Source organism: Podarcis filfolensis, assembly GCF_964270895.1.
Source record: "Podarcis filfolensis genome assembly, chromosome: 17".
NCBI classification, from domain to species: Eukaryota; Metazoa; Chordata; class Lepidosauria; order Squamata; family Lacertidae; genus Podarcis; species Podarcis filfolensis.
Window position 1 is genome coordinate 34637912 of NC_139621.1, and position 26951 is coordinate 34664862.

A 26951-nucleotide genomic window follows, 5' to 3' on the forward strand; every position below is an offset into this window, starting at 1 on the left:
ATGCATGGTGTTCCCAGGTAATCTCCTCTCCAAGAGGTAGATTTGCTCAACTTTAGTGAGGTGGTTGTGTCATGTGCTCTCACCCCAGGCCCTGTCATAGATGCAGTCCACAGCAAATAATCCATGTCAATACGTGGGACAAAGGAACTGCCGTGGGTTTATATCCACAGTGGCCCATTTCACACATTATGACGTTTCTCCGTGCAAGTGCATATCGAGAGCAACTAACCTTGGACATGGACAGCAGAAGAAAATCCTGTGTCCAGTTGTTGTTGCAAGGATCGGAGGCTTGTAAATAAATCCAAGCGGAACTTGGACCAATCGTTTTTATTGCTTTCATTATGCTACTGTGAGATTTTGTAAAGGGACTGTATTTTTCTTGATGATGCTCAAAGCCAGGTACATGTGATGTGATGGGTTTACCTCCTAGGACCCTCGTACCTACGGGACCACCTCTCCTGGTATGCCTCAAGGAGGACCTTGCGGTCCACAAATAATAACATTTTGGAGGTCCCGGGTCTCAAGGAGATTAGTCTGGCCTCAACCAGGGCCCAAGGCCTTTTCGGCCAATTCAAGAAAACATTTGTTAATTGGTAACCCTGCCACCATTCAGCTGACGCCTTTGCCTGAATTCTCATTACTAGCTTTTACTTTTAATGTAGGAGCAGTGGGTAATGGCATATTCTATTCCCCCGCCCACCCTGGAATATAACAAATAAACAAACCCTACATTCTCCTGGTTATCCGCGAGGGAATCTGCCTCTGAAAGCTAGGTTTCTGCTCTTGAACTTCCATACCGGCAATTTTTAGCCAGAAGGCATTTAGAGTAGAAAGGGCAGGAAAGTAGCCACCCCCTCCCCACACGTCCATTCCTCCTATAGCTCTTCTTCATAAATAAATGCATCTTAAATAATCCAATAAGTAAACACCACCACTGAAATGTAAGCAGATTTACTGAAAGATCCTGCCGGTTTGTTGGCAGAGTTGGAAGATACGATAGCCTAGAAAGAAATCAATAAGCACTCGGGTCTTAAGGAAGAAAAGAAAAGAAACTTGGCAAAGCTTGAAACTGTTTAATTATTTTGATGAGAGTGAGAAAGAAAGAGAGGGAGCAAGGGAGGGAGGGAGCTTTCAGTGGAACCTGCTGCATCAGCGAAATTTCCTTTTTAAGTGTGCGACAGGCACCGCCATGCAGCGGACAGGACATTTTGCAACGCACAACGCGGGTGGAAGGGGGTGGGAAAAAACACAGGAGGGGAGGAAGAATGATGTGGCCTCCCTTGGGTGCAGGCAGATCTGAACAGCGGGGTCTGCATCTCAAAGGTATTTCCAGACTGTCGCTATTCTGTAAGAGCGATTTGACTGCAGACCGGAACTCCAAGTTTGAACAATCGAAGTGTTCTTCTTGCCGCAGTGCAACAAATCCACTGTAAAAACAAAAAAAGAAGAAGACATTTTGCAGTTGGGAAAATGATGGGAAATGCATCAAAAAGTGTGGGATGAATGAATGAATGATTAATGGGGAAATGTGTTTTTTTAAGACACCTCCTGAATGCAGTATGAATACTCATTGACCTATAAGCATATCAGATCAAATGCTCCATTGTCAGGCTTCGGGGAATTGGTGCCCCCCCCATGGCAGTCGATAAGAGAACAAACGAAAGGAACGCCTTACCAGTTAGAATCTTTAATAACCACAACGAGAGAACAAAGAACCCATCTCCTAGAAATGGCGGTGCTCCCAATTAAGGGACACTCCCCCCTCTGTCCCTATTAATCTACGTCACTTGTAATCTGAGCTTGTACCCTCTGTGCTTTCTGTTCTGACACTTTCTGAGCTCTCCGTGACTTTGGAGAAGGGGGCTGGATGCTGTCCAGAGACTGTGAATCTGTTAACCCTCTCTCCCCCAGTGCTTCTTCTCCTAGCTGTTCCCCGTCCAGTATTTCCCAGCTTCTGCCTTCTGAACTATGCCCCTCTTCAAACCACTGTTCCAAATCTATACTGTCCTCCTGCTCCTGGGAAGATGCAGGAGCAAGAGCAGGGGGAGGGGGTGGCTCCCACCATTCCTCCTCAGTGTAGCCTTCCTCAGCATGGTCCCGGACATCCATAGAGACCAGACATAGTCTAACCAGCATGTAAGCTTGGTGCAAGCATATCAGGATGAATGCTGAATATGGGTGTCTGGAGGAGTCTACAGGTTTATTGATTCTGGTCCGGTTCCTCAACACGTGTGTGTGCGCATCTCTCAGTGCTGACACTGCTCCATCCACTCAGCCCCTTCCTTGAAAATGACGTTGTCAGGGAACTGACATCAGAGCCAGAAGTGGAGGCAAGGCTCCCAAGCGATGCTGGAGAAGGGCCCAGCAGGGAGAGAGGGAACTCATCGGCTGGGGAAGGAAATCAGCGTAACACCAGGGATAAAGAACGTTCGCAACCCGCAGCGTTCACAACCCACAACGCCGCATGTGCGCACGCGCGGGTTGTGATTTGGCGCTTCTGCGCATGCGCAAAGCTCAATTTAGCACTTCTGCGCATGCGCATGCGCAAGTGCCAAAATCCGGAAGTAACCAGTTCTGCTGGAAGAAGTTCAAGAAACGCCCACTGACGGATTCTGCTAGCGACTGAAACAGCCACGAAGTGAAGGGCTGTCCAGCCAGGAAAAGGTTTAACCAGGCAACCTAGCCAGGAGTGGCGGCAACTTACGCACGAGCAACCCCATATAACCATTACAGACGTCTTATAAGAACACAAGAATTACTGTGCTGGGTTAGGCCAATGGCATCCAATTCCCACCATCTGATGCCTAGTGGGATCCCACAAGGAGGACCTGAGTGCAACAGCAGCCCTCTCCCCTCTTCTGATTCCTGTGATGGTCCAGGTAGAGCATGGCTGTTGTGGCCGTGCGCAGTGTCCGCTGTGGGGAAACTGATCAAACTCCCCTAAAACCACCTCTGCAGTGGCCCTCCTCCCAATGGGGCAGCATTTTCAGTTTTGCTTAGAGCAGCAAAATGTCCTGGGCAATAGTAAAAGGTAAAGGGACCCCTGACCACTAGGTCCAGTCATGGACGACTCTGGGGTTGTGGCGCTCATCTCGCTTTATTGGCCAAGGGAGCCGGCGTACAGCTTCCGGGTCATGTGGCCAGCATGACTAAGACGCTTCTAGTGAACCAGAGCAGTGCACGGAAACGCCATTTACCTTCCCGCCGGAGTGGTACCTATTTATCTACTTGCACTTTGACATGCTTTCAAACTGCTAGGTTGGCAGGAGCAGGGACCCAGCAACGGGAGCTCACCCCGTTGCGGGGATTCGAACTGCCGACCTTCTGATCGGCAAGTCCTAGGCTCTGTGGTTTAACCCACAGCGCCACCCGCGTCCCCCTGGGCAACAGAGCATCTTCCAAATACAGTGGATGCTCGGGTTGCGAACGTGATCCATGCGGGATGCACATTCACAACCTGCAGTGTTCGCAACCCGCAGCAGCGTGTCTGCACACGTGCGGGTTGCGATTCGGCGCTTCTGCGCATGTGCAAAGCATGATTTAGCACCTCTGTGCATGCGTGACTGCCAAAACCCAGAAGTAACCCATTCCGGTACTTCCGGGTTTCGGCGAGTCTGTAACCCGAATAAACGCAACCTGAAGCGTCTGTAACTTGAGATATGACTGTACGGCCTCATCCATCATGCCAGACTTTGTACTTCATTCCAGACTGGCATGGCTGGGCATCTATTTCTGCTGCATTCCTGAATGATTTTGGGAGCTTGCTCACGTGAGAAAAGCCATCTGCCTCGGATGCCCATCTGCGGAGGCGAGCCTGGGTTGCATAATGAGATTCAAAATACCAGAAAAGAAGAGAGCATTTTTTAGGCAGAAGTCAAACGGCTACAGAAATTTCCCCCAGTAGCTGCTGTCTCCTGCTTGTTCTTTGCACTGTGTTTTGAGCAATGTGCCAAATGATATGATGGGTGATCTTGGGGCATTTGGGCATGCTACAGTGCATTCCCCCAAGACTAATGGTTGCTGTGTTGCTGGCTTTAATTCTATATATATAAGGTTGTCTATTCGTGTTAGGCAGGCTTACTCTTAGTGGCTATATTTCTTGGCATCCAAAATCATGGCCCGATTTCCCAGGAAGTAAAGGGATTGGGAGTGCCATTAAAAGGCTGCTGCAGATCGCCAGTTACTATTCTTGTTGTTTGTGTTCTCTGCTTCCCCAAGTAGCAGACATAACCAGGGCAGGTTTTCAAGGTCAAGTGCCTTGTGGGGACAGATTATCGGAGACCTACAGTATTTTAAAAGTCATATTTGATTACCTACAAATACGCACGTTGAGCGGCCCAGAGGGTGGAAGGAGAAGGCAGGGACAGGGATAGGCTTTGCTAGTGCTAAACCACCAACATCTCACCACCACCTCAAAAGCAACTACAGTGGTACCTCAGGTTAAGTACTTAATTCGTTCCGGAGGTCCGTACTTAACCTGAAACTGTTCTTAACCTGAAGCATCACTTTAGCTAATGGGGCCTCCCGCTGCCGCCGCGCCGCCGGAGCACGATTTCTGTTCTCATCCTGAAGCAAAGTTCTTAACCTGAAGCACTATTTCTGGGTTAGCAGAGTCTGTAACCTGAAGCGTATGTAACCCAAGGTACCACTGTACATGAACTTGTGGATCCCCAATGCTTCATCTTTCCAGTTGTCTCCAAAACTCGCTGATTCTTTCTACTCGTTGTTCCCTTCTCAGCTCCTCTTAAAATAAAAGAATCATATAATTGTAGAGTTGGAAGGGACCCTGATGGTCATCTAGTCCAACCCCCTGCAATGCTGGAATCTCAGCTAAAGTATCCATGACAGATGGCCATCCAACCTCTGCTTAAAAACCTCCAAGGAAAGAGAGTCCATCACCTTCCAAGGGAGTCCGTTCCACAGCTCTTAGAGTCAGAAAGTTCTTCCTGATGTTGAGTTGGAATCTTCTTTATGGCAACTTGAAGCCATTGGTTCAAGTCCTACCCACCAGAGCAGGAGAAAACAAGCTAGCTCCGCCTTCCATGTGACAGCCCTTGAGATATTTGAAGATGGCTATCATATCTCCTCTCAGTCTTCTCTTTTCCCAGGCTAAAAATATCCAGCTCCTTCAACCATTCCTTGGTTTCCAGACCCTTGACCATCTTAGTTGCCCCCCTCTGCACACATCACAGCTCCATGTGAAGTTGCCTTGTCCTCGCCAAAGGTGACCACTGGTGCTTCTGGGCCAGCCCACCCATGAGGCAAGGTGAGGCAAGTGCCTCAAGTGGCAGGATCCATGGCGGCAGCAGATCCCATTGTCAATCATCCTTCCGTCCTTGTTCCTGATGTAGATCTTCCCTCATCCCTGCTTCCCTAGAGCCATTTTGGAGTCCGCAACAGGTGCCAAAATTTCTTGGGCTGGCCCTGTCTAGAGACCAAGGTTGTTTAGACCCATAGCTGAGAGCTGCCAAGAATATAAAAGGCAGAATCTTGCCTTGGAACCATGAACTCCAGCATTGCTGTTGGACCTCCAGGTCCAAAGCTTGAAACTGTTCTGACAGTGTGTTCTGACAGCTTACCTGGAAAATTAAGATCCCTTGAGTGCTTGGTGTGGTGGTTGAGGGAAGCATTCTGGTCCCTTCTTTAAAGAGTCTGAACCCCTGCCAGCTTGCAGACATAGAATCCTCTTCCCCGCCTGTCCTGCAGAGTGATCTTCCTTGAGGTCAGCAGCATCTCTGGACACAGTCCTGACAACCTGAATAAAGGGTGCATCTGTCTTGATGCAACTAATCATTACACTGGTCTAGATTTATTCACTATCACCTCCTATACCACAGAAATGGGGACCCTGTGGTCTTCCAGAAGTTGGGCTCCAACTCCCATCATCCCTTTGGCCTTGTTGGCATGGGATGATGGGCAGTTGAGAGTCCAGCCATGTTTGGAGAGCCACACTTTCCCCACCCTGGTCTTATTTACCTCCCAACTCTCTTCCCAGCTCGAAAGCAAACCAATTTATCTACAAGGAACCGGAATCTCGCCCTTCCTTGGTTGAGATCCTGATGGAGTCAGCTGTCATGATGTCACTCTAACCATTTTGAGATCCAGAGGATTTTCCTCCCTGGCAGCCTTTCCAGTACAGTGGTACCTCAGGTTAAGTACTTAATTCGTTCCGGAGGTCCGTTCTTAACCTGAAACTGTTCTTAACCTGAAGCACTATTTCTGGGTTAGCGGAGTCTATAACCTGAAGCGTATGTAACCTGAAGCGCATGTAACCCGAGGTACCACTGTATACAAATGTGTCCGGACAAAATTACTGGAGTGATTCCGCCTCCCCAGAATACTTAGCATGCGGGGGATTTTTGAAAGTCAGTTGGGAACGAGCTCATCTGAGTTTAAGTCTTTGTCTCAGACTTGGCTGCAGATCTAATTAAACGATGTTGGCTTGTTGTTAGTTGCTCATTTATCTGATCAGATTGCCCAGAGGCTTCATTCCCTTCCTTCTGTAAGATCTCCCAAGCCTTTGATTAAAAGACAGAAGACAAAATGACGCCCCTCCCCCTTCCCATTCATTCTTCACTTTGATGGAGCTTTCTCATTTACCTGCCCTGAGCTTGAAGGGAGGGATGGAGCAGACAGTTCAGAGGAGCAAGGAGTTCTGCCTCCCTGGTTATTATCTTCCAAACCAAGCTCATCCTTCCCACCGCCCCACACGTTGCTGCATGGATTGTAACCACGTGGTCCTAGGCTGCAAGTTCAGACCTTGAAATAAGCTCTGTGCGATGGAGCCCTTCATCCAGAACTAAGACTCTGTGATGGGCAGTGGCGAGATGGAGGTAGGGAGGCCTGAGTAGAGCTGGAATGGAGTGAGAAAGAGGGGGTCAGGCCTGAGCGATGCTGCCATACGAAGCCGAAACAAATTTGCTTCCTGAACTCCTGCGACTGTCCTCCCCCCCACCCCAAATCTGGATGTGCACATATTCGCCGTTCATCATCAGCATTCAACACGGAAAGATGCTGCAATCCCAGTCATTTGACACTATCTGACAGCTGGCATGCAGCAGCTGTCAGCGCTGAGCATTATCAGATAGGTAGCAGTTAGCATCTGAATGTATATATATATGGACACCACACTGTCTAGCCCTGGGTTAGGCGCATGTGCACTGCTCCTCTCCTTTCGAAAATAGCTTTGGAAGATGTGTGTGTGTAAATTAGGTTTGAGTCATTGGGGGGGGGGGGGGAGTTGCAGCTGACACATGATAGCTGCCAGGATTTGACACCTGACTCTAGCAGCAGTGAACATTTGACAATATCAGGCCGATGATGTAACCCATGCACTGACTCTCTACTGAGCACATGCAGCGATGTTGTTAAAGGAAGATACACCACTAGGTAAAAAAGTAAAGGACCCCTGGATGGTTAAGTCAAGTCAAAGGCGACTATGGGGTTGTGGTGCTTATCTTGCTTTCAGGCCGAGGGAGCTGGCGTTTGTCCACAGACAGCTTTCTGGGTCATGTGGCTAGCTAAACCGCTTCTGGTGCAACACGACACTGTGATGGAAACCAGAGCTCATGGAAGAGCTGTTTACCTTCCTGCCGCAGTGGTACCTATTTATCTACTTGCACTTGTGTGTTTTCAAACTACTAGGTTAGCAGGAGCTGGGACAGAGCAATGGGAGCTCACCCAATTGTGGGGATTTGAACCGCTGACCTACTAATCAACAAGCCCAAGAGGCTCAGTGGTTTAGACCTGCCTCAGCAGCCAGTGCTGAATTTAAGGCAGTGTGGATGGTTCCCCTGCATGAGCATGAGCTGAGGGAGTGCATCATCAGAATAATCAGGGCTTTTTTTCAGCTGGAACTCACTGGAACTCAGTGCTGGGACATCTCACTTGGGCGCCATTGCCATTATAAGAGAACAAGGGAGGCACTATATTGAGTTCTGTTGAGTTCTGGCACTATATTTTCTAGAAATACAGCACAAAAAAGGCTAAGAATTATAAACCTGTATTTATAAAGGTACCTACTCAAAGATGGGGGGGTGGGATTTTGTTCTCATTCAGGGCACCATATTACCAAAGTCCATCCCTGCTCAGTGGGATTTTTCTTCTTCATCATCATCATCACTTTTAATTTGTATACCGTCTTTCTATCTTACAATACCCAGGGCGGTTTACAAGTTCAAGAAACAAAGAATGTAACCTTATAACAACCTAATGCAATACAACAATGTGATAATAAAACATAAGCAACCTACATCAAATAAAGCAACATTCAACAATAGTATAGAATAGTATTAAATATCAGCATATAAAAATTAAACAGAAATCCACTCTTAAGAATTGCAATAAATAATTTCTAAACTACAATTAATAAAACAACAGCAAGCCACAGCAGTGGCGTAACGTGGGTTGTCAGAACCCGGGGCAAGGCAAGTAATTTGCACCCCTAACCCGTGGATTTGCGCCCCCTAACCCGTGGATTTGCGCCCCCTAACCCTAAACCCCAGATGTTGCGCCCGGTGCGGCCGGCCCCCCCTGCACCCCCCACGCTACGCCACTGAGCCACAGTGCATAAAATAATACAATACAAATTGAGAAGCAGAGTCTGGAGGGTGGGGCAAGGCAGGTGGAAAGTATCCAAAGGGTCGAGCCCTTTCTCTGCCCAGTTTGGAGGACGAATCTCCCTTTCCAAAGCCAGCCCCGGCCGTCTGCGAAGGACAGATTGTATTAACAGCAAGATCCCCATCCCAGGCCCTGCAAGCAGATTGCTGTTTGCCTCTTCATAAATTAGCTTTTATCAAAGGTGTCAGGATTTAAGTGAATTACCGTGCCTTTCAACAAATGACACGAGGTTTCCCCCCCGTACTCCTCCTTATCTTGAATTGCTCTGGATAATGGCATCAACTGGACTGTTTCTCTCTGCCCAAATTGATGCGCTCCTCAGACATTCAATTAAATGCTGAGCCATAGATTGCATTATGTAAAGGTTAGATGGGTCCCTGTTTGCAAACGAAAAGACATGAACCCTGCTCACCTTTGAATCGAGGAGGTCAACATGCCATTCATCCCCTACTGAAAGCCGCGCTCAGCCCAACGCCAGTCGCCGCTGTTTAAAGGCTTCTTGGAGACAAAGAGTCAATGACCTTTGCGGGGAAAGTTTTCATGAGCTCTCGGAAAAGTTACATTCGATTTACACTGAACCAGCAATTGCCCGTGGGCTTAAACAAACAAAGCTGATTTGAAGCAGGAGGTCACTTGGAGAAGGCTTGGAGGGCAAAGGTTGCAAGTAGCCCAGATTCTTTTGCTCCCGCCCTTCTTGTTCCCTTTCAGCTGCCAACTTTGTGAATTTGGAATTTGGCATCTTGCAGATCTGTATGTTCCCTCCTGTCCTGCTGGTTGGGATTTTCCAGGCCTCTGCGAAGCTGCATGTTAGATGCTCAAACAGGTAAGGGATTTTGTGGCAATGATGAAGCCCCAGGCAACAGCTGGATGGGCAGTGATGATGTCACAAAAGCTGAGGGGATGATGTCACAGTGAAGTTGAGCAGCAGAGGAGAGCTTAGCAGTTGCTCTCAGAAATGAAACATACCCCCCAACATTTCTCCATGAAAATAGGGACGTCTTATTCAACAGCAGCAGCAGCAATAATAATATTTATACCCCACCCATCTGACTGAGTTGTCCCTGCTACTCTGGGTGGCTTCCAACATATTTAGAAACATGTTGTTGTTGTTGTTGTTTAGTCGTTTAGTCATGTCCGACTCTTCGTGACCCCCTGGACCAGAGCACGCCAGGCACTCCTGTCTTCCACTGCCTCCCGCAGTTTGGTCAAACTCATGCTGGTAGCTTCGAGAACACTGTCCCACCATCTCGTCCTCTGTCGTCCCCTTCTCCTTGTGCCCTCCATCTTTCCCAACATCAGGGTCTTTTCCAGGGAGTCTTCTCTTCTCATGAGGTGGCCAAAGTATTGGAGCCTCAGCTTCAGGATCTGTCCTTCCAGTGAGCACTCAGGGCTGATTTCCTTCAGAATGGATGCGTTTGATCTTCTTGCAGTCCATGGGACTCTCAAGAGTCTCCTCCAGCATCAGAATTCAAAAGCATCAATTCTTCGGTGATCAGCCTTCTTTATGGTCCAGCTCTCACTTCCATACATCACTACTGGGAAAACCATAGCTTTAACATTTAACATAATAAAGCATTAAACATTTTTTAAAACTTCCCTATACTGCCTTCAGATGTCTTTTAAAGGTTGTATACTTATCCCCTTGGCTCAGGGGTTGCCCCAACATTTCTCCAATGAAAATAGGGACATCCTAAGGAAAGGTGGGACATTCTGGGATCAAATCAGAAATTGGGACAGCTTCTGTAAATCCAGGACTGTCCCTGGAAAAGAGGGATACTTGGCGGGTCTGGACGGAGTAACTGGGACCTAATTAAAGAGAAAGTGAAAATGGATAAGGGGACGAGGAAAAGCATAGCTGTCAACTTTCCCCTTTTCTTGCGAGGAATCCTATTTGGAATAAGGGAATTTCCCTTTCAGAGTAACTCTTTCAGAGAAGGCCAGACCAAGGCAGCAGGAGGCAGAGAAGTTGGAGTTGAGGAATCTGTGGCTCTCTAGATTTTGCTGTACCACAGATCCCCTAATCCTTGATCGCTGGCCATGTTGACTGAGGCTGACAGATGCTGCAATCCAGCAACATCTGTCTTGAAGAAAGAGTTCTGGGCAAGGAAATAAGGAGAGAGACAGAGGAGCTTCGAAGCTGGGGGGAGCTAATATTTGGACCTCTAGATGCTGCTGGGTCATCTGACCATTGGCCGAGATGCACAATCCTGTAGTTTGTTAAGGGTGCTGAGCGGGGTAAACCACAGTTCCAAGGATTCTTTTGGTGTTGTTGTTGTTGTTTATTGAATTTATATACCACCGTATATCCATGGGGTCTCAGTGTTAAATGCATAGTCTTTACCTAGTCCAAGCCTCTTGAGGGCCAGTGTGGTGTTGTGGTGTAGTGGTTAAGAGTGGTGGACCTTGGTGGCATGGGATGATGTGCAGTTGGAGTCCAACCATGTTTGGAGAGCCACACTTTCTCCACCCTGGAGCTAGTGTGGTGTAGTGGTTAAGAGCAATAGACTCGTAATCTGGGGAACCGGGTCCGCGTCTTCGCTCCTCCACATGCAGCTGCTGGGTGACCTTGGGCTAGTCACACTTCCCTGAAGTCTCTCAGCCCCACTCACCTCACAGAGTGTTTGTTGTGGGGAAGGAAGGGAAAGGAGAATGTTAGCCGCTTTGAGACTCCTGCGGGTAGTGATAAAGCGGGATATCAAATCCAAACTCTTCTTCTTCTTCTTAAAATATCTCATTCCATAGGGAGAAAAGATGCAGGTGGGGAAAGAGGGCAAAAGTGCATTCCGGTTTCAATTTGTGGACTCCACATTCTGGTTTTTATGTGGTCCCAGCTCAGTTGCTTCTCTCCAAAGGTTCTTATGGGTGACCCATCATTGCCAGATCAGAAGAGTAATTTATTCTGCACACTCTGTCTGTCTCCCTGCTGATGAATTGTTCCCAAATGGAACCTGATTGTCTCAGAGATTTATTCCACCCTGAAAACCCCTTGTGAAAATCTTACAAATAATTCTTGGTGTCTGGTGCCGTGAAAAGTTTGCAGAGAGCATTCAGGTCCGATCGGGTGAGATTTTTGATAGAGCACTTAAGCCCTACAGGATATTTTTCATCTCTGTTTGGAGGAGACTTAATTACTGTTTTGAAATTTGATGCCAGTGTTTGCGAGGCAATGAGGGACACCGGCCCCTGTTTTATTTTATTTTGAAAAATGTGAATTATTCATGAACCAGCAGGCTGGCTCCTTTCACTCACTGTCAGAGCCGCTCCACACTTTACACAGCAATTCTGTTTGCTGCGGGTACACTGGCATCTCCTGCAAGGAATGAATGACAGACATGTATCCTTAAATTCCCTTTAGCCACAATGGAGGTATGGGGTATTAGGGGAGGGGTGGGTGATATATCTGGCAGCCAAAAAGCTAAAGGTAAAGGGACCCCTGATCATTAGGTCCAGTCGTGACCGACTCTGGGGTTGCGGCGCTCATCTTGCTTTACTGGCCGAGGGAGCCGGTGTACAGCTTCCGGGTCATGTGGCCAGCATGAGTAAGCTGCTTCTGGCGAACCAGAGCAGCGCACGGAAACGCCGTTTACCTTCCCGCCAGAGCGGTACCTATTTATCTACTTGCACTTTGATGTGCTTTTGAACTGCTAGGCTGGCAGGAGCAGGGACCGAGCAACGGGAGCTCACCCCGTCATGGGGATTCGAACCGCTGACCTTCTGATCGGCAAGTCCTTGGCTCTGTGGTTTAACCCACAGCGCCACCCGCATCCCTTATCTGGCAGCCAAGCAGATGCCAAATGTATCGCTCTGCTTTCCTTTGGACCACATCACCGAGGCCAAGAGTGGGGAGTCTTGTTGTCTGGGCAGCCTAGGACTTCCACACACACTGCCCAGGCTTGCGCCCAGGAGAGAAGGCACACTCCATTGTCTCTCGAGACAGATGGATGCCAACAAGTGCAGGAGTGCCCCTTCAGATGCCCAAAATGCAGTAATATTGGGAAAGCAATGCAGAACAACTGGAAAAGCAGAATTATATGTGGACAGTCCAGTAAAATTCTGGGAGGTTGACTTCACCCTCAGAGGTGCACTCCACTGTCTATTTTTCCCGTGTGGTGGAAATAGGCCTAGCCTACTGCGGCACCGAGGTTATGGGATGTCCTCCTGAATGAGTCTTACCCAACTCCATTTCTGCTCACCATCTGGCCGGCAGTAAAGACATAATCATTGGAGGGTGTTTTTGTGCTGCCTTATAACTGTATTTTTCTTTCTTTCAAAAAATATGTTGAGGTGGTCTTTTAATCTCCACGGACTGATAACATTTTAAATTTCTGTTTTCTCCTTTCTGTTTTATTAGTTCATTTTGCTCTCTGATGGATTGCATTGTGCGGATTTTGTGAGCCGCGTGAGTACTGTTTAAAATGGAAAAGTAGGTTAAAAGTACCGTGTTATCAACTGTAGTCAATTAATGGTGCAGTGCTATCTCGTACCTTGGAGAATTGCATAGAACTTAATAGTACACAAAATGGAAATCGTTGGACTGGGCCGCGTATGCTCTTTTTCCATGAGAAACCCATGCATTTGTCATTAAAAACGAAAACAAAAACCCGCACCCAATTATCGTAAATATCCATCCATTTACTCTTCACCCACTTGCAGGGTATTAAAACAAGATTCACATATATATCCAAGATGCTATGAGTATCGGTGACAAAACCCCCCCAATTCCCCTTAAAGGAACAATCACTGGTTATTGGTGAGTTTCTAATAGCAGGGAAATATTGGAGTATAATATGCATTCAGTGAGCCAACAGACCAGTTGTTGTTTAGTCGTGTCTGACTCTTCGTGACTCCATGGACCAGAGCACGCCAGGCACTCCTGTCTTCCACTGCCTCCCACAGTTTGGTCAAACTCATGTTCGTAGCTTCGAGAACACTGTCCCACCATCTCGTCCTCTGTCATCCCCTTCTCCTTGTGCCCTCCATCTTTCCCAACATCAGGGTCTTTTCCAGGGAGTCTTCTCTTCTCATGAGGTGACCAAAGTATTGGAGCCTCAGCTTCAGGATCTGTCCTTCCAGTGAGCACTCAGGACTGATTTCCTTCAGAATGGATAGGTTGGATCTTCTTGCAGTCCATGGGACTCTCAAGAGTCTCCTCCAGCACCAGAATTCAGACCATAACAGACCAGTAGCAGAACACTTACTTTGCATCAGAGGTGTTTGTGTGTGGGGGTGGCCCCTTGTCAGGCTGCTACCAGTGACTCCCGGCTGGGTCCTGAGAGTGCCGAGTTCTCCCAATGTGGTGCCTGCCAGCATGCCCCCCCACCCTCACGCCTCTCCACCGCTACCTGCATGCTGCCAGGCCTGGCTGAGGGGGAGGCGGATGGCGCCACCGGTGCCACCCACCAAGAAGGGAGGAAGGCAGGAAAGTGTCCCAGGGTGGAAACCCCCCACCCCACCAGCACATTCCTCCACCCAGCTGCCTAATCTACCAGGGGGTGCAACACTTGCCCCGCACCGGCAAACCATGCTACACCACTGCTTTGTATGCAGAAGGTCCCGTGTTGAATCCCTGGCATCTTCTGGTGGCACTGGACAGTTCCTAATCTACCAGGGGGTGCAACACTTGCCCCGCACCAGCAAGCCATGCTACACCACTGCTTTGTATGCAGAAGTTCCCATGTTCAATCCCTGGGATCCTCTGGTGACACTGGCCAGTTCCTAATCTACCAGGAGGCGCAACACTTGCCCCGCACCGGCAAACCATGCTACACCACTGCTTTGTATGCAGAAGGTCCCATGTTCAATCCCTGGCATCTTCTGGTGGCACTGGATGAGAGCTCTGCCACTCACCAATTCTTTCTCCCCCCCCCTCTTTCTTACATTTAGATCTCACCTCTCCTCCAAGGAACTGAGCTGGCGTCCTCCCCATTTTATCGTCACGACCACCCTGTGAGGTTGGTTAGGCTGAGAATGAGTGACTGGTCCAGGGTCACCTAGTGAACTTCATGACTGAGTGGGGATTTGAACCCTGGTCTCCCAGGTCCCAGTCCAGCACTCTAACCATTGCACCACACTGTCTCTCTGTTGACAATACTGAGCGAGACGGACCAATGGTCTGTCTTGGTGTATGGCAACTTCTTTTGCCCTGAAATTCAGGGCTCCATGAACAGTTTTATGCAGAAGCAGAAGCTGAGAGATGATGTCTCCCCACCGCTCATTTCCTCACACGTGTCCTAGGCTTTTGCCCTGTCTGTTCTGCATTCTTTTAATTTTTTGCCTGATGCTTCCACTAATTATTTTATTACATTATGGAGCTGTTCCAGGCATTCTGAGCATTCTTGGCAGCAAATTACTGGCGGTGTGAACGTCATTGCCTCTAGCTCTTAAATTGGCAGGGTGCAAAAATCGGGTTTAGATCTGTGCCTCTAGATGCGTTTTGGCAAAATAAGTAAATAAATGAGAAAGGCTTGCAAGAAGTTCTGTTGGGACTGTTTAGCCAGAGGTCAGTGGAGCTTCTGACCAAAGTCCACCGAGAGAAAGTAGAGCCAAATGAATGAGAATCTTTTTCTTAAGTGCATTTCCTGCCCCAGCTTCACTCAGTGGCCTAGTATAGGAATGAATTATCAGACTATAAAGTGGCTGTGGCCATTGCTACACCTCCCAATGCCCTCCCCATGTTGTACTGCAAGTTTAATATTCCTGTGAAATTAGCCATCACAGTCAAAAGGCTTTGGGTTATGCCAGCTATTTGCTGGGAGATTCGCATCGCCTCCCTCTTTGGCCCACGCTGCAGAGTAAATAAACTGACAGAGCTCAGCGTGGTGACTCAGACTTTTATCAAGAATTTAAGGAAATGAAGCAGATTCTAGTGTATGATTAACCTGGTACAGCAAATATCTCATGTCCTTGCCTATAACCTCCAGGCACCGAGAGTGCGTAACTGCACCAGGGCGGAAGCAAGGAAGTTAGCAATATTTTGCTGTGACCTCCAAGGCAGCTTTCTGCTTCTCCCTTCCGTCCCAGGCTGCTCCTGTCTCTGCTTGGTGTAGCCTCCACCTGTTCATGTTTCCTGCTACACACACACACACACACAAACGGGAGCATTATCTTGCAAATGGCTCCTGAAGATCAGCTTTTCCCCTCTCTGTGTATGATTTGCGTGTGCTCACCTGCACCCTCCTGTTTCCCTCTGGTCGCAAGATTAATTACCGTATTTTTTGCTCTATAAGACTCACTTTTTCCCTCCTAAAATGTAAGGGGAAATGTGTGTGCATCTTATGGAGCAAATGCAGGCTGCACAGCTATCCCAGAAGCCAGAACAGCAAGAGGGATTGCTGCTTTCACTGCACAGCGATCCCTCTTGCTGTTCTGGCTTCTGAGATTCAGAATATTTTTTTTCTTGTTTTCCTCCTCCAAAAACTAGGTGCGTCTTGTGGTCTGGTGCGAAAAATACGGTATTGTTCTGCCACTGGGCTTCAGCACCAGGAAGCACAGCTTGGTGGAATGTCTCGCCTGAATCACTCGTCCTCCACAACACATTTCTCATTTATGACATGGACACAAATTCACAAATATGTATGTACCTGTGCACACACACACACCCTTCAAAAATCCTAGGTAGTGTTATCTGAAGAGCAACAGTAATCAACAAATTACGCCAGTAGGACTACAAGAAGTTTTGCAAGGAGAAATATACAAAGTGTTACAAAGTAGAAAAAGATAGAGATATTGATTATGAGATTGAAATGTAATAGGGAAAATAAGGAATGCATACTAAGAGATTAGATTGGAAAAATTTCAGACAGGACTGATGGAAGTAAAAAAAATGAATAAGATGTAAAAGTATGTTTAATTACTGTTGGAAGTGATATGTTAAAAAACTTATATATATATATATATATATATATATATATATATATATATATAAATCCTAGGTAGTGTGCAAGAGCACAAAAGCAAAACTTATTCAACCTTCATCATTATGTCTAACAAATGAGGAAATTGAAGTCTTGTGCTTTGGGAATGGGCGTGGGTCTGCCTATTAATACGTGTGTGTGTGTGTGTGTGTGTGTGTGTGTGTGGTGTTATGTACTGAAGTTCTCACCCTGGGCCAGCAGGGAGATACTGTAGATAGTTATGCAAATAAAGGACTGAAAGTGATGTTCAGTGATTGGATAGTTTTAGAAAGTTGTTACAGTAACGTTGTACTGGAGCTTTATATAAGCAGGCTGACTGAACCCTTCAGTTCAGTTCTGTCCTGGCCTGTGAATAAACAAGAGCTGTTTGAAGAATCGCTGTGTCGTCTGATATGTTCACCCACAACTTAACGTATGGTAAAGGGGGAAAGGATCCCAGATGTTTACGTCCAGTCAAAGGTGACCCTGAATACATAACATTTGGCATTGACTGCACCACACTTTACCAACTGAAGTACCCAGCTAAAAGAGCTGCTCATAGATGGCTACATTTCCGAGGCAGAGCTGAGGCTATGTTGAGATTTGAACCAAAGACTTTCACAGAGATGCTCACTGGGTAGATTTTAGCACTTATTGCTTAGATTCTATGCAAAATACATAGATTCAGTATCTGGTAGAGTTGCAAGAAATGTATTTTCTCTCTTTTTCTTATAGGAATACATCATAACCAACAATTTCTGCCCAAGAACTGATGTCCCTGTTGTGGGACTGCTCATGCTTGCAATTACCGTGCATCAAATTTCTACAGGCTGTTACTCAGTGTCACCTAAAATGGTTTCAACGCGGAGCTACCGCTGGGGACATGCGAACCCTGCCACGGAAAGGGCTCGTCCCTTGGTGGTTTGCTTGTTAAATCTGTTGTAGAAAGCCGACGTGCCGGGGCCTGTTGGGGAATGTGACAGTGTGGATGAGCCAAGCATTGCGGCTTCACGAGCCTGTAGCTGAGCTGTTGATGTTTCTGCCTTGAAATGAGTAGCTAATAACTCATTTGCTTGGTCTAGCTGACTGCATTCATTGTCTCACCTGTCATTTACAAATGCTGGGGGAGAGATACTGTTTCAGAATCAATAAAAAGCAGTGAAATGCCCACTAAGTCATGGATATCTATGGAAATTTGGTCCTGGAGATACACTGTGTGCTACCCTCAACTTCCTTTCCAAGTAGAATTTCCTCCTACCTTGCTTTTCCCTATGGCTTCCATTTCCTCTTTCTCTTCACCCCAAGCTTGTGGACCTGTCCTATGCCACTGGGATGCGGGTGATGCTGTGGTCTAAACCACTGAGCCTCTTGGGCTTGCTGATCAGAAGGTCAGAGGATCGAATCCCCGCGATGGGGTGAGCTCCCGTTGCTCTGTCCCAGCTCCTGCCAACCTAGCAGTTTGAAAGCACACCAGTGCAAGTAGATAAATAGGTACCACTGCGGCAGTAAAGGGTGGTTCCATGCCCTCTGGTTTCTGTCACAGTGTTCCGTTGCACCAGAAGTGGTTTATTCATGCTAGCCACATGACCCGGAAAGCTGTCTGTGGACAACTGCCAGCTCCCTCGGCCTGAAAGCGAGGTGAGTGCTGCAACCCCATAGATGCCTTTGACTGGACTTAACCATTCAGGGGTCCTTTACCTTTACTTCTTTTTTTATGCCACTGGGACACCCACCCGTTGTTGTTGTTGTTTAGTCATTTAGTCGTGTCCGCCTCTTTGTGACCCCCTGGACCAGAGCACGCCAGGCACTCCTGTCTTCCACTGCCTCCCGCAGTTTGGTCAAACTCATGCTGGTAGCTTCGAGAACACTGTCCAGCCATCTTGTCCTCTGTCGTCCCCTTCTCCTTGTGCCCTCCATCTTTCCCAACTTCAGGGTCTTTTCCAGGGAGTCTTCTCTTCTCATGAGGTGGCCAAAGTCTTGGAGCCTCAGCTTCAGGATCTGTCCTTCCAGTGAGCACTCAGGGCTGATTTCCTTCAGAATGGATAGGTTTGATCTTCTTGCAGTCCGTGGGACTCTCAAGAGTCTCCTCCAGCACTATAATTCAAAAGCATCAATTCTTCGCCGATCAGCCTTCTTTATGGTTCAGCTCTCACTTCCATACATCACTAATGGGGACGCCCACCCACTCACTCACCCACCCACAAATGGCTTACTTGATGTCAACCAAAATGGCACTCTTCTGATTGGCGATGCCAGGCCACAACATAGTTTCAAAGCTGAACACTGGAGAGGGAGATTAGAAGGGGCCAAGGTAGGTATTAGCAGTAGGTCCTTTCAAAGCGCTATGGCCCTAACTACTGCCAGAGGATTCTGTGTACTGATTCTGAGCCTGATCCATTAGAGCAGACTTTCTGAACCTCAGCCCTCCTGATGTTTTGAGACTACAATACCCATCATCCCTGACCATTGGTTCTGCTAGCTAGGGATCATGGGAATTGTAGGCCAAAAACATCTGGAGGGCCGAGACTGAGGAAGCCTACATTAGGGGGTAGGGGAGAAATTTGGTTCTCTTTACATCTTAAAGGCAACCAGCTGGCTTCACACTTCTCCCCGAAACAGTACTCAAGCTGAAACACAGCTATTCTTCAAAATGTTCACCCTTAATTTTGGGGGGGAATGTAGTCTTCCAACCAAACGATGGGTACAAAACTGACCCCTGGGGAAAGTGTGGATTAAAAATGCATCTAACATTAACATACAGAAAACTGTTGCATCAGGGAAAATTAATTGATGAAATGTATGTCAAAGAAAGAGTGCAAGGAAATGCTGATGTAATTTTGACTTTTTTAAAAAAAGTGCGGAAATGTGGCAAACCGGGAAATGATTGAAAAATGAGAAACTGGGACAAATCAAAATTGACATATTCATTCATATTCATTGGTTCATTGACATATTCATTCATCCCTACATCACCTCTGCTTACTGACAGTTGCATCCTATCTTCAGCCCCTCACTCTTCCCAAGGTCCCCAGGGTCTGGGTTCAATGGGATCCTGACAGGTTCCTAGAGGGGGAGGGGACTGACTGCACAATGAGCAGAGTTTGTGTGTTTTGTTCACATCAGACTCTGGAGAAGATGTTCCACTGTTGCCTTTTCAGGACAGGAATTATGCTGGCATTAGAGGACTGTCTTCAGACATCTTCTGAAGGTTGTATAGTTGGTTATCTTCTTGGCTCAGGTGTCGCATAATGCCAAACCCTCCAACATTTCTCCAATGACAATAACAACATCCTAAGGAAAAGGGGACGTGGGTGGCGCTGTGGGTTAAACCACAGACTCTAGGACTTGCCGATCAGAAGGTCGGCGGTTCAAATCCCTGCGACGGGGTGAGCTCCCGTTGCTCGGTCCCTGCTCCTGCCAAACTAGCAGTTTGAAAGCACGCCAGTGCAAGTAGATAAATAGGTACTGCTCTGGCGGGAAGGTAAATGGCATTTCCGTGTGCTGCTCTGGTTCGCCAGAAGTGGCTTAGTCATGCTGGCCACATGACCCGGAAGCTGTACGCCGGCTCCCTCGGCCAATAAAGCGAGATGAGCACCGCAACCCCAGAGTCGGCCACGACTGGACCTAATGGTCAGGGGTCCCTTTACTAAGGAAAAGTGGGACATTCTGGGATCAAATAAGAAACTGGGACAGCTTCTGTAAATCCTAGACTGTCCTTGGAAAATAGGGAGACTTGGAGGGTCTACATTTCGAAGCTCCATAGTAATAATAATAATAATAATAATAATAATAATAATAATAATAATATATTTATACCCTGCCCATATGGCAGCTCCCAAAAAACATGATAAAACATCAAACATTAAAAAACTTCCCTAAACAGCGTTGCCTTCAGATGTTGAATACAATATTGTGGTAAAAGCAATCATGAAACTTATGGCAAACATGCTATGTTGTGATAGTATGGAGCATACTGGTTGCTAAGCATGCAAATGCGAATGAGATCAAGATGGGAATTGCTGTTATGTCAGCCGGTGCCACAGAAGTAACGGTGGCTCTCTAAAGCAGGAGAATGCAGTCCTGTTCTAAGGGGGAGGAGCCATGATTACTGAGTATTCTCTCCCAGGTGAGGTATTAATATAGAGCGCCATGGCATGCAGAAGAAGAAGCATGTTGGATCAGGTCAGAGGTCACCTCGCAGGTGGGCACCATTGCCACTATAAGTTGGATTGTGGGGAGGGGAGGTGCGGCCATCACCTGCCCCTCCAGGAACTGGGTATTCCGTAAAAGGAATCTGGGGGTCCTGGATCTCGCATGAAGTCCGCTTGAGGGGCTAGGGCCATGCCAGGACCACAGGAACCCCGGGGTGAGCTTCGGTTGGTCCTCATCGACCTTGCTCCCTCGCTTGGTTTACCCCATTTGACGATCACCCTGAGAGGTGGAGCCAGTTATAGTGGGGAGTCAATGCCTAAGCCAATACCGCTCACGTGATTGTATTTCAATAAAGTTGTGGCCAAAAATTTTGCCCAAAAACTTAAGCTAATATAAGTGTCCGTGTGTATTTATTTTGGGGGTGGGTCTTGGGGCCTCGAGACGCAATTGTAGTTCAGCAACATCTGGGGACACGCAGGTTAAGAAAGGCTGCTCTAGAAGAATAGCACTGGTCCTCACATATTCTGCCCAGTGTATGACGCTGCTCCTTCCTTCTATCTCAAACTCCATGCTGTTCATTTTCACTTGGGGTGAGCCCAGAGTTTTACTATTATGAGTGAGAGAGGGATGAAAGCCCCATTCTCCACTACTATATTCATAATTTTATAACCCCCTCTCCCCACTTTCCTCCCTTTTCATGCTCCCTCTGTTCTGTTATTGAACTGAGGGTAGCCTCAATCAGTCAGCAAACAAGCCATAGATGGAGGCGGGCATCGCAGTGCCTGCTGTGGCAGAGCTTGATCTTAAGGAACCATCAGGATTACAGATCATTGCCTGGCTGAATGATGTCTTTCCTGGAGGAAGCTTATTAACGATGCTGCACTCTGAGGCTTGGCTTCGAGTAATAATTCTTTTAGCCGCACAAGGGAGCTTGTCACTGCAATCATTCTTCTTCACCGCAGGAGCCGAGTAGGACCTTCCATGTGAATCGAAGAGCAAGCCACTTATCTCCTGTAACTAACTCTGTGTTGGCTGTTTCCATAAAGAAAGTTTTCATTTCCTTCCTTGCCTCTGGAAACCATATTTTTAAATGTTGAAACCTGTGACCCTCCAGACATTGTGGGACTGGAGCTGATGGAAGGTGTAGTTTAATTTCTACTTTAAAAGACCAGTACATATTCCAGTGCTCGGGGTTCCCTAGCCCTCCAGATATTTGGACTGAATATGAGGAAATATGAGGAAAGCTGAAGCACTCCTTGACAGCAGGGCCTCTGGTATTATTTACAATACCTCTATATCTGGCTGGGGCGGCGGGGATAGGACAACTTTTCTGAAAATCGGCATGGCTTGTTGCAGAATGATGTTTTTATAGTGCCTTAAATTATTTCCATTCTGTTCTGTTGACGAAACAGCTGGCTTGCTATTGCAACAGATAGTTAAAGCTATGAAAGAAGCATTTCAACTTGTTTAGAAAACTTAATTTTAAGCATTTGTGATTTAAAGAATTGGGGAATTTTACTTCCTCAGAGTTAGGAAAGGATGAATTTGTCAGTTTTGGTTTCTTTCAGTTCTAATTTTTCCAATCATAAATTCAGTCCTCTACATTTCTGCAGCAGTTTACAAATTTGTTTACATTTTAAAAATAATAATAATAAATCATCATGAAAACTCATTAGCATCTTTATTCTAATTTCTTCTAACCCAGACATTTTTGCACGCAATCCCCCCATTACATTGCATTTTAATGTGCTGTTTTCATTCATTTTAAGAGTTTTCTGTTTTTATGATGAATTTTAATTGTTCTTGTTCTTTGTGTGGTTCTTAAAAAACATTCTTTGCACACCACTTAGAAATTCTGAATATTATACGGTACACTTGTACCTCAGAAGTCAAACGCCTTGCGACTCTAACGTTTTTGCTCCCGAATGCCACAAATCCGGAAGTGAGTGTTCCGCTTTGTGAACGTTTTTTGAAATCTGAACGTCTGACGTGGGTTCCGCCAGTTCTGATTGGCTGCAGGAGCTTCCTGCAGCCAATCAGAAACCATGCCTTGGTTTCCGAACGTTTTGGAAGTCAAACAGACTTCTGGAACGGATTCCATATACGACTGTATAACTGTATGAACATCTGAAATGAAAATGAAAACAAATTATTCACACTTTTCTGTAAAATATACATTTTAGCACACATTGTTTGGTTAGACAACTATAGTGCAAAATCTGGAGAAATGGGAATTTGAAGGACAGCTGTGTGTTAGTGCGTAAAGTGTGAATTTTCTCACTAAAATGCAAACAAGCTAAAAATTTATCTTCCCCGTCCTCACACAGTGTACAAGATAAGAAGCTGGGCTGCAGAGCAGGGAGAGGCAGATCTCTGGCCCAGGACCAAACTATTTCATGCTGGGAATGGATCAGTCCAGATATGGGCGTGGCCAACCCTGCTGGTCAGTTTCCTTTTTCTCATCCATCTTCTTCAGCCTCCTTGACACCCGCTCAACTACCTTCTTCCAAAGATGTTAGCTGTCAGCCACAGTTTGCCTGCTTGACTAAGCATCTGCTCAAACATGCCCCAGACTGACGGATCTTTCTGACTTGCTTCCCTCTGAGGCTGTTGTCGGGGGAGGCTGCCAAGGATGGCAGCCTGGGAAATCAAAGTCAAGAAAGCTCACATTGAAAGGGGGAAACCCGTTTTTACATCTCCTTGCTTCTGTTTGCTTTCCAGTGAGCCGAGCCTTTGATTCCACCAACGGGTGGCAAAGGCGAAGGGGGACAGAGGCTGCAGTCCTTGCGTACTGTTGGGTCATTGTCCTTATGTCATTGGCTGGAAGAGGGATCACAATGAATGTTCCATGCAGCAATTTTTATCGGAGCCAGAGCTGGCTTGCTGGGGGTGGGGGGTGGGGGTGGAGAGCCAGTGTGGGGTAGTGGTTAAGAGCAGTAGACTCATAATCTGGTGAACCGGGTTCGCTTCCCCACTCCTCCACATGCAGCTGCTGGGTGACCTTGGGCCAGTCACACTTCTCTCTGAAGTCTCTCAGCCCCACTCACCTCACAGAGTGTTTGCTGTGGGGGAGGAAGGGAAAGGAGAATGTTAGCCACTTTGAGACTCCTTCGGGTAGTGGTAAAGCGGGATATCAAATCCAAACTCTTCTTCTTCTCTGCTGGTTGCCTGGCAGGTGGGTTGTGGTTGCTTACTGGGAGGGTGTCAGGGACTGGGCAGAGGAGGAATGGTGGAGACCGCCTCCCCGGCCTGACCTTTCCAGAGAAGAAGGAGACAGTTCAGAATTGCAACTGGGAGGGAGGTCACCAGCTCAGAGGCAGATGAGGGGACAAGTTGGGAAATAATGGGAGAAGAGGAGGAGAAAGCACCATGAGGGAGACAGCTGATGGACACAGTGTCTTTAGAAAGCATTCCAGACCCCCCTCCCAGAACACGGTGGGCCTTGAAAGTAGGAGAGCAAAGAGCTCAAAGGCATTTTGTCGTTTGTAAAGAACAAGCAAATGTGTGAAAGCTTGAGTTTGCAGAACAAAGTTGGGTAAAAATACTCTGTATGTGCTCAGAAGTTAATTGCACTGTGTGAGAGCTGTGAGGGGGTGTTGGGAAACTGTGTACATGCAGCTACTCACACAGAGTCAGTTAAGGTTTGGCAGACAGCCAGAAGGCAACCTGAAGGAGTAAGTCTGCCTGGTGATAACAGAGACATGGAGACCGCTCCCTGATTGGTCAAGCTCTCTCAAGGGAGTGATAATTAATGGCCTGCTAACTGGAATGTGTTAGTTCAGAGTTCATGTGTTCAGAGTTCTGTGTCAGTGTAGGAGCTATGAGTCGTATCAGAGACAGCTAGCAAGAGATCCGTGTTCTGTTCCTGTAAATAGTCCACTGTATATAATAAACACCTAACTGCAAGTTCCTGGTTCCTGCTTCGTCTATCCTGTCTGCAGCCAAGTCGCCAATTGCTTCCATGGATTCTGCGTCTACTCTGCTAGGTCTGGCTAAGGTCCTTCAACTAGTCAGAAAGTTGCGAAACACCAAATAGGTTTTGCCCTTTACTTTCCAGCACCCATAGCGATGATTCATGAGGAAGTGGGAGAGATGGAGCAGGTGGGGTTTCACTCGTAGCAACACCATTATTCCAAGAGGCCACATTCCCAAGCCTCTCTCTGTGAATATTGAATAAACGCAGATGGTAAGGGCTTTTCCTTGTCTTGTCCATTCCTGGCAACCTGCCGTCGGGCTTGGTTCCTCTGCCACCTGACAGAGGGGGACAAGCAAGCAGGCAGGAAAGTTGATGAAGTGCAAATGCGCTGGCAGAGCCAATGCAGTGCTCCTGCCAGTGTGACTGCACCGCGCTGACCTCGCCACCATCTCGCTCCCTCCTGGGAAGTAACAGCAACCCACAAGTCTGCTATGCTGCAGCGCTGTTCCCCATGGCCAATATCTTCTTTTAATGTTTACTCAGAAGTTAGTCCCATTCAGCAAGGGGCCTTCTGGGGTAAGGTGTGCCATCTGGGAGGGCGAAGGGCCGAGCCCTCTCCCCCAATTTTCAAGGAGGGTGTCGGGCACCCTCAGAATCCCCCAGTGGCCATCCCTCAGAAATTGATTTTAGCAATCATAACTAGATTACTTTCAAGGCAGTGTTGGGAAAAGCTTGTAACTTTATTATTTGCCTTTCGGGGTCTAACAGTGCTCCTTCGTCAGGGAATAGGGTACCACGAGTCTGCCTCCATGTTCATTGACCAGAGGGCATGTTTTCCTCTCTACAGTTTGATGTGTTCCACTACTTTGAAGTCATATTTTTCTTTGATTTTATTTGCACTGAAATTTTAGCCATTTGTTATTTTTTATAACCCTAATAGAATGTACAAGGCAAATCCTGCAGTAGCCATATGAAAAGATTCAGAGGGGTCAGGTTGTCCCCAAGATTGTGGGGACAATCATGAAGGTGCAATATGTGCAAAGCTACCTGAAGTGGGGGCCTTGCCCCCTTAAAACAAAATATTGAGGAGGCTGAGGTACCTTTGGCCCTCCAGAAGCACACCTGAAAAGACACCCCCATGCCAAAAACCACACTCTTCCAGAACCCCTTTTGTAAAAGGTGATGGCTACCTTGCAAGAGAGGATTTTCTGTACGTTACAGATGTTTGCAATATCAGTGGATCGAGGCAATCCAATATCTTATGGTCTATCAACTGTTTTGCATTCAGAAAGTGTCCATAATAAGCTACGGCCCAGCAATCTGGCAGGATTTCCTCATTACAGCACTCCAAACATCCCATCACTTGAAAAGAAAATAACAAGCAGAGCAAGGAACTCAAGGAGCAGAATGAACCAGAAAAGTGACCTCATACAAATTACGATCATCCTAGTATGTAAATATGTTTTATAGTCCTGAGATCTGTCATACGCCAGAATGTTTTTTTTTAAATATTCGCCAAGAAATAAACCATATTGGAGGAAACAAGTCCTTCCTTCCTTTCCCTCCCCTCCCTTTTTGCCACCTTTGCAGAGGTCAAAGCTGATGAGTTTATGTCTCCACCAGGGCCATTTCTTAGATCCCATTGCATAATGGGAATGGACTCAGTAAGTAACTATACAACCTTCAGAAGACATCTGAAGGCAGTCCTATAAAAGGAAGCTTTTAAAATGTTAAATGTTTTATTAAGTTTTTATATGTGTTGGAAGCTGTCCAGAATGGCTGAGGCAACCCAGTCAAATGGGTATTATTATTATTATTATTATTATTATTATTATTATTATTTTATTTTATTGAATAAGTAAAGGTAAAGGGACCCCTGACCATTAGGTCCTGTCGTGGCTGACTCTGGGGTTGTGGCGCTCATCTCGCTTTATTGGCCGAGGGAGCCGGCGTACAGCTTCCGGGTCATGTGGCCAGCATGACTAAGCCGCTTCTGCCGAACCAGAGCAGCGCACGGAAATGCCGTTTACCTTCCCGCCGGAGCGGTACCTATTTATCTACTTGCACTTTGACGTGCTTTTGAACTGCTAGGTTGGCAGGAGCAGGGACCGAGCAACGGGAACTCACCCCGTCGCGGGGATTCGAACCGCCGACCTCCTGATCGGCAAGCTCTAGGCTCTGTGGCTTAATCCACAGCGCCACCCGTGTCCCTATTTTATTGAATAAGATGTCCCAATTTTCATCGGGGAAATGTTGGAGGGTATGTTATGGTACAGGCTTTCCCCCCCAGGATCACTTAAATAAGTATATGGTGTTTGTATATCATGAAAAGTTCATCCTCAGTCAGAGAAAATCTTCAGCAAGTTTTCAGA

At 47.1% G+C, this 26951-nt stretch overlaps 3 long non-coding RNA genes across 4 annotated transcripts in view; 2 read left to right on the top strand and 1 right to left on the bottom strand.

Annotated features, from left to right (window-relative positions):
- Positions 1-18252, top strand: part of LOC310753113 — a 35944-nt gene extending 17692 nt beyond the window's left edge. Inside the window, exons 1-3 of one of the 2 annotated variants that reach the window (XR_014543195.1) lie at positions 9326-9442; positions 12971-13018; positions 17247-18252. This is a non-coding gene — a long non-coding RNA (uncharacterized lncRNA). Of the gene's footprint in view, positions 1-9325; positions 9443-12970; positions 13019-17246 lie in introns of those variants that run through there. The other variant, XR_014543194.1, reaches the window with a different exon arrangement.
- On the bottom strand, positions 1059-9171 carry LOC310753051. Its single transcript, XR_014543120.1, has 2 exons — positions 9032-9171; positions 1059-1427 (listed from the first exon to the last, which is right to left on the bottom strand). It is a non-coding gene; the product is annotated as an uncharacterized lncRNA (long non-coding RNA).
- Positions 18253-20602: 2350 nt separating the features above from the next.
- Positions 20603-21724, top strand: LOC310752382. The gene is made up of 2 exons (XR_014542927.1): positions 20603-20693; positions 21626-21724. It is a non-coding gene; the product is annotated as an uncharacterized lncRNA (long non-coding RNA).
- The last annotated feature ends 5227 nt before the right edge of the window (positions 21725-26951 follow it).